We start from the raw sequence: 11,624 nt of genomic DNA on the forward strand, positions 1-11,624 counted from the left end.
GAAAGGAAGCCCTTTCCTCCAAGCACCCTGGCCCTGGAAACGCCTCACCAGCGGCCCCAGGAGTCACGCTGATGCAGACGCTGCTGAGAGCAGCAGGTGTGAGAGCAGAGTCCCCGCCGCACACCACAGACCAGGGCGGCTGTGACGGCTCACAACCCGCCGGAGCATCACAGAGCCGGGTTTGCACGCCAGGGGACGCAGGCTGGGTAGTCAGCGAGACACGGGCCAACCCGCCCGGAACGGAGGCAGGAGCGGCCGACCGTGCATCTGGGTCTGCTCACTGCCTCCAGAGGAAAAACAGAAATCTATCCCTGCACGGACGTCTCCTGTAACTTAGGTGCAGACCGTCACTCCCCTCATCCACTGTGGTGACAGAGGAGGACCTCATTCGCTCTGCGGGAGACACGGGTTGGTCCACCAACACGCACGCCACGGGCCTCCGTACGTGGCCACAATGCGTCGCCGTGTGGCCCGAGCGAGTCCGCCTCTCCCAGGTCAACATATCCCAAGCAGGGAATGACGCTTTCTCCAGGAAGACGAGGAGAAGTCACAAGCAAAGGGGAAATCTGAAACAGTAACTCCAGGTTAGAGAAAGAAGACGTGAGGCCAACCAATCACCCAGGTTGGGGCTCTATTAGACTAAGTCGGCCCTTTGGGAGGTTAAGTTGAACCTCAGGGATTCTCAATAAAGATGCAAAAATTCCTCCGGAATATAGACCATAATGTGACATTTAGTGACCCCGGATTGAAAGGGTCTCCGGGGAAGAAAGAGCGCCTGGCGTGTGACGGCGAATCCAGATAGGCACCCGGCAGGCTTGCCCCCACTCAGCGCCCAGCCTTGCCCCCGTCGGCCACTGGGCCACTGTGTGCAGGAGTGCGGACTAGAATCCCGTTCTAGAAGTGACTTAGTAAGGGGGGCTCGTTACTGAAGGAGAGAATTAAGGGTTTGTTTCTCTTGTCATGTGATGAGTCCTGTGGATGGTGGTGCTAGTAATCCTCCACCTGCTAAAGGATGGCTGCACATATTTCCCCCTATCACTTCTTTTTTGATCCTTTAAACAATTTTTCTGATGCTTTTGTCTTTTGCCAAGTATTTAAAATTTTTATTTAGTCAGCAACATTTTCCTTAAGACTTCTAGGTCTTAAAATACAACTTCTAGATGTCTCTGCTGTTACGCTGTGTTTCTGTTTGGCTCCCTGTTCCATCTGGGGTGTGATCTGGGATATCTGGAATGCACTGACTTGAGCTCCGTCTCCAGAAAGCTGTTATGCACGCACTATTTACTAAATGCCTCTCCTTTCCCCACCACCTTGAAATGTCACATTTATGATGGATTAGGCCTCTACACATACTTGGAACTATTCCATTAATCTCTGTTCCACTAAATCTCTTTGTCTATTCCCTTTGCCAACACATTATTTGTGCATGTTTACAGTAAGTGCTCATACCTATAGATCAAGGGCACACACACTAGCTTTCTCGCTTCAAAAACGTATTGGTGGTTCTCTTTTTCCCTTTCATAGTTTCCCTTTCATGTGAACTTTAAAAATTATTGGTTCTCATTTCTACCTCCAAAACCAAAATCAAACAAGCAAAGATATTATAGGAATACCTATTGGAATGGCAGTAAGTTTATAGATTAATTTCAGAATAATGGACATTTTTATGATACGAAGTCTTCCCACTCAGAAACATGGATATCTCTCTGTTTATTCCAACCCTGAATTAAGCTCATCAAAAAAATTTTATAGTTTTGATTACAGAGGTCCAGCACATTTTCTGTAAAATTATTCCTGTAAATGTCCTATACATTTATTTATAATTTTATCATCATTATGAACATTATCCCCCCCATTTCTACCTGTAATTAGTTATTGGTAGTATAAAGAAAACTGGTTCATTTTAGTACAACTATCTTGTATCTAGCAACCTTAAACTTACTGATCCTAGAATCTCCCGTTTTTCTAGATAAATACTGTCTGCCAAGAAGAGTAATTTTGGCTCTTCTGTTTTAATATGTGTACCAATTTGTTTTCCTTCTCTTTTACTTAGAGTAGGAATGACCACGGCACTTTCTCAAATTTTTAAAAATTATTTATTTAAATTCAGTGTAGTTAACATATGGTGTATTATTAGTTTCAGAGGTAGAGGTCAGTGATTCATCAGTCGTATGTAACACCCCGTGCTCAGCCCATCACGTGCCCTCCTTCATGCCCATCACCCAGTTACCCCCTCCCACCAGCCCCTCCCCTCCAGCAACTCTCAGTTTGTTTCCCAGAGTTGAGAGTCTCTCACAGTTTGTCTCCCTCTCTGATTTCATCTTATTTTATTTTTCCTTCCCTTCCTCTATGCTCCTGTTTTGTTTCTTAAAATTCCACATGTGAGTGAGATCATCTGATGATTGTCTTTGACTGACTTATTTCGCTTAGTGTAATACCCTCTAGTTCCATCCATGTCGTTGTAAATGGTAAGATTTCATCCTTTCTGGTGGCTGAGTGGTATTCCACTGTATATATGAACCACATCTTCTTTATCCATTCATCTGTTGATGGACATCTGGGCTCTTTCCATAGTTTGGCAATGGTGGACATTGCTGCTATAAACATTGGGGGGCAGGTGCCCCTTCGGATCACTGTGTTTGTATCCCTCAAATGCTTTTGCACATCAATTGATATGACTTCATGTGTTTTCTATGTTAACTTGTCAGTGGACTGAATTACAGTGCTCTCTTCCCTAATGCTGAGCCACCCTTACATTCCTGGCATAAAGCACAGGGGTCATGGTGCATTTTACTTGCAATATGTTGTGGGACTCCAACCAACAGTTTATTAGAATGCTGCCTTCCTACTCACGTTCTTCTCCTTGCTCTCTCTCTAGGTAACTTCTCAGGCTCCCATCTTCCCGTAGACTGAAAAATGTGTGTCTCAGCTCCACCTCTATGCTGAGCACCAGGCTGCTCCCCTGACACCCTCCTGGGTGTCACAAAGGCACGGTCCAACAACTCCTCACCCAGGGCTCCAGGCCAGAAACCCAGAACTCATCCTTGACACCTCCCTCAGGAAGTCCCTCTGAGTTTACCCCCAGACACCTCTGCCTCCTACAACCCGTCACCTTCCTGGTCTGGCCACTTTCATTCCACACTGTCACCGCTCAGCTGGGTCCTGTACCCTCTGGACCTCCGCCTGGTGCGAGCAATCTCTGCAGAACCCAAACCTGGCCAGACTGGTCTCCCTTCTGGCTTCCCACTGCTACCCAAATAAAGACAGTGTTTGGGGCATGGCCTACAAGGCCCTGGGCTTTGAACCTGCCCAAACCCCGCTGCACTGTCACCCCCTATACACACGGCCCCCCTCCAGGCTCCAGCACAACCTAGATGTGCCTCTTCCTACCAGGGTTGTTCCCAGGTTGGGCTCTCTCTCGACACCCTTGTCTCTCCTTGGCCTAATTAACTCCTCTGGGGAAAGCCTCCTTGTTAGGGGCTCTCAGCACACCTCCTCCACCTCTCCTTTGGGCCCCTTTGATCACTGTTGAGGTGATCCTGTGAATGATATGTGTCTTTCTCCCCAGGCTGGAAACTCCAGGCACGCAGACTATGCCTCTCTGGGCTCAGCCCTGTATCCTGGCATTCAATAACGTGTAATCAGTTCGTGAACTTACTATCTTGATCATCGGGTGATGTGAAGGTCATGCTCGCTTGATAAAACCAACTCAAGCGCTCTCCATGCTTTTCCATGCTCTAGAAGACTTTAGTGTTAAGAATTCGTTTTCCACAGACAAACTGGGTCTCATTTGTGAAAATGTTTCAGCCTTCTTCTTGCAACACTTCTTTAAAACTTTTCAATTCTACAGAAAACTTGACCAAACATTTACTTTGCCTTGATGCACCCATGGGTGAGGACGTGTTGTGTTGCTTCTCTCACATGTCTGCATGCGCCTGGGTGAACATTTTGTCTGTTGAGCCATCTGGACATAAATTGTTAATATGACCTTCACTCTAGATATTTCTGCATGTGTTTCCTTGAAAGAGGACGCGTTCCAACATTTCCACAATAGGATCATCGTATCTAGGAAAAATACCATTAAACCAACAGGGTTAGCGAATACGGTGACCATATTTAAACTCCAAATGGGACTCTTGATGGCAAATGTTCCAAACAGACTTCCATTTCTTTTGTTTGTTTATTCTGTTTTTCTGCTCCTTCATAGGATAATATAGATGACTTATATCCTTTTTTTTTTTTTTTTTTAGGTAAACCCTACACCCAACACGGGGCTCAAACCTACAACCCCGAAATCAAGAGTCACACGCTCCACCGACTGAACCAGCCAGGCGCCCCTGATGACTCATATCTTGCTGGGAAATCACCCACTTCCTCCAGATTTTCAAATTTATTGCCAAAGAATTAACATCACATTCTCTTAAAATAAAATTAATATCTTCTGTATCTGCAATTATATTTTTTCTCGTATCTGATGCTGCATATTTTGGCATTCTTTACTTTTTCCTTAAGGTTTGCCATGAAAGTCATGTGATCCACTGGCCTTTTGAATATCCATGCTTTATTCTCTTACTAACATGGTGTTAGTCTTGTTTTTTTTCCTGGACCCAACATCTTATTATAGCTCTTCCTTTCAGTTTGTGGGCTTTCATGCATTTATACATTTTTTTTGAAGTCCACGAGGACCTTCTTCCTCTATCTGGCAGGCGGTTTTAGCAACATTATCTGTCCAGCACCCGTCCCGCACGTGTGCAACCCTGAGCTCTCTGCTCTCCCCGCCCTGAGACACCACCCAGCTGATGCTCTCTTGCTGGGCGCATCCGTGTCTGCGAGCGCTAGGTGCTCTCAGCCTATTTTCCCTGGTTGGTGTCTAACATTCCTCTCTACCACAAGCTCTTACCTTTCTAGAAGTTTGTTGAATATGTTTACAAAACATGCACCTTTGTCTCATTGTCCTGAGCTGGTGCTTTTTCTCATCTAGGTGAAAAACTCTTAAGTTGCAGAAATTGATTTCCCTGAAGAAAACCTGGCAATAAGAGATGGGGCAGACAAAGCGTGAGCCTTGCAGATGCCACAAGAAAGGGGCAGAGGGGTCAGCGGGGAGGACCGAGGGGCTGAGCTGCGCGCAGGCCAGCTCGACTGGCCGGGAACGGTGGCTGACCAGGGGTGCTGTTGCAGCCTCCGGAGCGGCCAGAGAAGAGACCGCTGGGTTTGGGAGACGTGGGGTCTGTGGGGAAGCCTGAGCCCTCTCTGTGACCTTCAGCTGTGCAGGAGGAACTGCAGAACCAGAGGGGATGGGGTCGATCCCCGTTCTGCCTTGGAGTTAAAGATGCTTATGAGGCGGGGCCCATGCCAGAGTCTCGCGTGTAACATATCTCCTTACCCATAAAGCGGTATTCGTGTAACATTCTCGTTGTATACAAGAGGAGAAGGGATCTATAACTGTGCCACACTATCATTTCTAAGGTTTTAGTCTAGACCCTTCCAGAAGTCTGTATGTAAACGCACAGCTGACACGGCTTTTGCAAAGCCATGTTGTGCAACACATCTTGGCCTGTGGACAGACAGGGTGGGGTTAGGAGGCTTTGAGTCCTGGCTCCACTAATTATTAGCTGGGGATCCTGAGCAGCTGCCTCACCCTCTCTGTGCCTCTGGTTACTCATGAGCCGGATGGGATCACGATGCCTCAGTGGGCCGCGGGCAGGATTAATGGGGTAGCACACACGGGAAGCCCCTAGAACAGTCCTGGACGTGTGAGCACAAGACACAGAGGGGCTGGGGTTGTCTCTGTCATTCACTCACACTCAAAACACCTTGACTTTCTGATAAATACACACAACCTCATCCTTCTAGGGGCTGCTCCCTGGTTCTTCAGAGCGACACCTCCTGATGGCTAAATAGGGAGAGCGTTTCCCGTGCTGCTGAAACGGTTCATAGATTCACTAGGATCACAGAATGCTTGGCAACAGACAGGTCTCCCTGGGTCCCTGGCCGGCTCTGCTTGTCCCTTGAGCCTCAGGGGTGTTGAAGGCCCTTCGTCCTGAGCTACCTTGTCAAAGCTACTTGTATAGGGAACGGCCTTGGAAGTGAGATGTCCCGTCTCTTGCAGAAGCATAAGGCAGTTGTGTTCGTGGCCCACTATGCACCGAATTGTGTCCCCCTAACTCACATGTTGAAGTCCTGAGCCCCAGACCTCAGAATGTGACCTTATTTGGTAATTGGCTCATTGCAGATGTTGTTAGTTCAGATGAGGTCACACTGAAGCAGGAGAGACCCCTGTGGTCCAAGAGGACAATCCCTGTAACAAGGGAAATCTGGGGGCGCCTGGGTGGCTCAGTCGTTAACCGGCTGCCTTCAGCTCAGGTCATGATCCCGGGGTCCTGGGATCGAGCCCCGCATCGGGCTTCCCGCTCCGCGGGAAGCCTGCTTCTCCCTCTGCCTCAGCCTCTCCCCCTGCTTGTGTTCCCTCTCTCGCTGTCTCTCTCTCTGTCGAATAAATAAATAAAATCTTAAAAAAAAAAAACAAGGGGAAATCTGAACACACACACGCACCAAGGGGAATGGACTCCAGACGAAGACACAGGCAGAGACTGGGTGGCACACATACAAGCCACGGAACCCCGGAGAGGCCAGCCACGGAACCCCAGAGAGGCCAGCCACCGAACCCTGGAGTGGCCAGCCACCAAACCCCAGAGAGGCCAGCCATGGAACCAGGGAGCAGCCAGCAGACACAGCAGGGCGGAGCCTGGGGCAGAGTCCCCCTCGGGGCCCCAGGGGAAGCAGCTCTGGCAACACCTTGAGATGGGGCTTCAGGCTCCAGACAAGGACACAATGAACTGCTGCTTGTTAAGCTTTCTGACGATGGCCCCCACAAACGAACACCCTGCCTTTGACAAAACACCCAGGTTCCCTTAGCACAGGCTCCTCCCTGCGCTACAGGCCACCGCATGTGATGTGTCCCCCGTGGATATCGGGGGGAAACGCAGACCCTGCCCACGGCCCCTGCTATGAGGAATGAACAGTCCTCTGCCTCTGGCCTGGGGGGGGGGTCTCGGGTCAGAACCCACAGAACTGGGGCAGGGGAGCTGTTAGTGTGCGGGGGGGGGCAACTGCACCCTCTGGGATTCTTGACACAAGGCTCTTCAAGTCCTGAGTGATGTTCCTTGGCCGCGAGCCAGCTGAGGTTGCTGAGGACACACGCACAGGGGCCAGGACCCCGACTGCTGGCCCTCTTCCCCACCACAACCAACTCCCCTCCTCCTCCCCCAGGCAGCAGGGACAGGAGAAGCCCAGGCCGGCCCTCCCGGCTCCCCCGGGGCAGCTTGTGGCCTGTGCCCACAGCGCCTGACGTCCCCACCACCCATCTCAGCTTTCACCCACTGGACCCTGCGCCTGACACGGAAAGTACCGGGAGAGCCTGCAGGAGCTCCCTGTCTGGGGAGTTGGGGAAAGCGGCACAAAAGAGCAGACATTTGAGCCAGTCCTGAAATAGCAGCACATGGTGAGAACATCAGAATCTACGGATGAACTCACCCCAGCTCAAGCCTGATACCCGGTTCATCCCCTTGTCTGCTTCTCCTCCTAAATGCTTCTTCACCACTGAGCTAAACGCCCTGCGGGACCCAGTCACATCCACACCTCAGGACAGGCACCCAGAGGGACCCCAGCCATGTCCACACTGCAGGACAGGCGCCAGTCAGCCGGGTCTCAGGCCTGAATGCTCAGAGACCGCCGAAAACATCCCGGGAGAAAATGCCTTCATTTGGGAAACGAATGATGCTCAAAATTTGCCAGTGTGAGGGTTAATTCTGTGTCAGCTATAGGCTGGGCTGCAGGGCAAGAGCATCTGGGTGCTGCCATGGAGGCCTGTTCTTCCATGAGATCACCATTTAAACCAGCGCACTCTGGATGCGCCTGGCTATCTGCCACCGTAACACGAGCGGGCCTTGCCCCATCTGCTAAAGGCCTTATGAGAAAGGGCCCTGAGAGGGAGGAATTCTGCCGGAAGTCTGTCTTCAGACTGGATCAGCAACATCAGCTCTCCCTGGCTCTCCCCCCGCCAGCCCTCTCTGCAAATGTCACCGTGGACTTGCTGGCCTCCAGTCACATGAGGCAGTTCCTTAGACTCTCCCAGGCTCTGTCAGGAGATACATGGCTCCGTTTCCCTGGAGAACTCAGACTACTAAAGTAGGAGCAGTGCTTCCTAAATTTCCTTCCAGGCACACAGGGTGGGGGGGTGCAGGAAATTGAGCTGGGGAAGGAGGAAGGGGGGGAGGAGGGGCAGGAAGTTGAGCTGGGAAAGTGAAGCTCTGGACGCTGACCTGTCTGCAAACAGGAGCTCTGCGTTTACCTGTCTGCATAGGGTTCCGTGTAATGTCCACTTAGGGGAGAAGGTTCTCTTAAACTTTAAGTGGAAACCACTGTTCTCAGGACCCTCGCTGTGGGCCCTTTATGTGGATTCAGGTGGTAGGATCTGTTTCTAGGGGCCCCTCCATACCCTGAGCAGGTTATGACATGCCTTAGGCATTTATTTACTGTTTTCTACACGATTCTGCCCTGTAATAACATCCCAGAGCTTCTGAGAGACTCCTCAGCCTGGACTCCACCCAGATAAGCCCCGTCCAACAGCTCAGGAGGCTGTCATATTTGCGGTTCAAGGAGGGCCCTGGGAGTTTCCCTGGGAAGGCGCTGGGCTCAGCCAGGTTTGCTACAGGAGGCCTCCTGGGAGTGTTTGGAGAGCAAACGGGGGCGGGCTGAGGGGAGCTTCTGTCCAGAACAGGAGCACGTGGAGAGGAAGGCATGCTGACCGTGACTTCAGGAACACCAAACCCTCCAAGTCACAAGCCAAGTGGTGATTTCTAGAAGCACATGGATGGCCAGAGGAGCAGTTCTAAGCGCCCCACCGCTGTGCTTCCTTCTGGAGAACCAAACATTTCCCTGCCTCCCCTACTAAGTGGCTTTGGGCTTGTTTCCTGTATCCAAAGCACATTCTTGCAATCACTCAAGTTAGGTTTTTTTTTTTTTTTTTAAGATTTTATTTATTCGAGAGAGAGATCTTGCAAGCACAGGGAGCGGCAGAAGCAGAGGGAGAAGCAGACTCCCCGCTGCGCAGGGAGCCCGAGGTGGGACTCGACCTCAGGACCCTGAGATTACGACCCAAGCCGAAGGCAGACGCTTCACCGCCTGGGCCGCCCAGACGCCCCTCAAGTTAGTTTTGTTAACTAGTTATACAAGGAAAGCGGGCGCAGAGGGGACCAAGCAGCGAGGGCTGTGTGCTCTGGGCCGAGCTCCAGAGGCAGGAGGAGGGCGCTGGGCGCCTTTGCTCTGTGGCCCCCTGACAAACCCTGCTTCCGCCCCTTCACCAAGCCTGTCATTTGCAGCTTGCCCCGGACACCCGTTCCCACCTCCAGGCAAAGCATGTTCTTAAAATTCTTTACAGATTAACCCACATTAATCTAAACCCAATAAAAGCATAGGTTTACCTTCTCCTGGGCGCTGCACTGTAATTTCCCATACAACCTGCTGAAAAGACCCAGGGAAACTTAGCAACCAGCAGCGGGCCCGAGGGGAAGCTGCCATTAGCGGGATGCGAGCCGGCGGCGCAGCGGCACCCACTTCAAAGGCGCGCGGGGCGGGGCTGTCATTAGCGCACCCGGCCTCGGAGCTGCAGGGAGCCCCGCGCGCACGCACCGCCGGCACGAACAAAGGCGCCCGCTGTTTGATGTGAATCGCCCGGAGTCGGGGCTGGGGCGCCGCGGGCCCCCGCCCTGCGCCCTGCTCCGGAGACCCCGCGGGCTGCCCTCCCTCAGCCGAGCCCCTGCCCCTCGGGGATGCGAGCGGAAGGCCAGGCTTTGGGCATGCGCGCACTCCCTCCGCGGCGCCCCAAAGCAGGATGGAGATGCATGCGGCCTAAGCGCCCACACTTGTGGGACCCGGGGGGCTGCGCGCGCCCTGGGTGCCGGCGGAGGAAAAGGCCTGAGGAGCGGGGGGCTCGGCGCCATCCCTTCCCATCTGCCCCGGGCGGCCCTTCTCACCGTCTGGGGTCTTGACAGCGCTCTGAGAACGGCTTCAGCTCCACCCTCTCCCCGAGGGGCTGGTTCCCTGGAGAGACCGGCCCTGACGCTGTCCCACCCCAGCCCCTGCGCCTCCGCCCCCTCCCCCGCTCCTGCTCCTCCAGCTCCCGCGTCTGGGCCCGGCCCGCGAGCTCCTTGCTGCCCCTCAGCCCCGTCCTCCAGGAGCTGCTACGCGTGCGCCGCGCGCTCGGCCATGCGGTGGGGCCTCGCTGCAGTACTCGGGCCCGGGTGGGAGGGTGACGCAGGCTCTCCGGGCACGAGACCCTGGGGCCTCTCAGCTACCTGGCTGGCAGTGGGGCTTTCCAGCAGAGTTGCGTGTCCTCCCCACACTCAGTCGGTCTGGACGGCGGGGCGCTGGGCGGCAGCCACCGAGGGCCAGCGCCACTGAGCTGGCCGGTGCCAGGGGGCCTGGGAGAGGGGCCCTTGCGCCAGGCGGTGCGCAAGCCCAGCAGTGCACAAGCTCCGGCCCCAGGGGCGATGAGGGGTTACCGGACAGGTGCCAGCCCCCTGGGGTCGGACGGACAGACAGACGGAGCAGAGTGGAGAGCCTGGGGGGGGGGGGGGGGGGGAAGAGCTTGGGGGAGGGGGGGGGGGGGGGGGCCGGTCCAAGGAAGAGGGAGAGATGGGGAGGGCCTGGGGCCACGGGATGAGCCGCGCCAGACCCACGAGGAGCACAGCGCTTCTCCTCCCCGAGCCTGGGTCCTCGCCTCCTCCTCTATGAGGACGCCAGCCCACCCGGGGACCCCATTTAACCTGTCACCCCTCCAAGACCCGGACTCCAAAGACCGTCCTTCTGAGGCTTGGGGGGTCAGGACTCCGACAGATGACTTGGGGACAGAACTCAGTCTAGAAGAGCCAAGGTGTCATTATTTAAAATAAAGTAGATACACAAAGCACACGGTGGTGCTAATGCTCTTCGGACATCAGGAACCGAGCCAGCAACACGGTCGCTGGACGTTGGTCCTCACGGAGCGTGCTTTGGGCGGGGTTGGGGGAGAGGGAGCGCCTCAGGCCCCTCGTGGGGCCCGCCCCACCATCGGCAGAGCTGCGTTTCTCCCCCTGCGGGTCTGAGGTGCCGGCAGGTCCCCAGCCCCCACCTTCTGCGCTGTCTGACCACAATGGTCTTGTTTGATCTGTTAGAAGAACAGGGACAGAAAGGCCACCGAACAGGGTTGACGGGCCAGGGAGCTCGGGCTGCGTCTGCCACGGCCCTAGGCCATTATCCCCAGCAAGTAAGTGACATCACTTAGACACACATTTGCTTTTAAAAATAACTTTATTTTTATTACACAAGTAAAAATAGGTTCATTGTTGAAACTTCATCACATTCTGATGAGAAAAAGGAGGAAATGAAAACTATCCATAATCTTCCTGACAGAATCACTTGGCATCATGGTGGTATAGAGCAGCAAGAATTGTGTGCTCACACATGCACACCACACACACCCCCTCACACCACACGTGCATGCACATCTTACCATACACACATGTATGCACACACGACACGTTCACACACGCGTGCGCACACACGACAGATGAGCCAGTGCACGT

General features: G+C 53.4%; 1 long non-coding RNA gene across 1 annotated transcript; it reads right to left on the bottom strand.

The window, feature by feature from the left end:
- Positions 1–2,262: 2,262 nt before the first annotated feature.
- Positions 2,263–9,665, bottom strand: LOC112816784 (uncharacterized). The gene is made up of 3 exons (XR_003206229.2): positions 9,483–9,665; positions 4,901–5,026; positions 2,263–4,065 (listed from the first exon to the last, which is right to left on the bottom strand). It is a non-coding gene; the product is annotated as an uncharacterized lncRNA (long non-coding RNA).
- Between the last annotated feature and the right edge of the window lie 1,959 nt (positions 9,666–11,624).

The sequence above is a fragment of the Callorhinus ursinus genome, unplaced genomic scaffold (assembly GCF_003265705.2).
Source record: "Callorhinus ursinus isolate GAN/ISIS: 27379988/994484 unplaced genomic scaffold, GSC_fseal_2.0 scaffold98, whole genome shotgun sequence".
Lineage (NCBI taxonomy): Eukaryota > Metazoa > Chordata > Mammalia > Carnivora > Otariidae > Callorhinus > Callorhinus ursinus.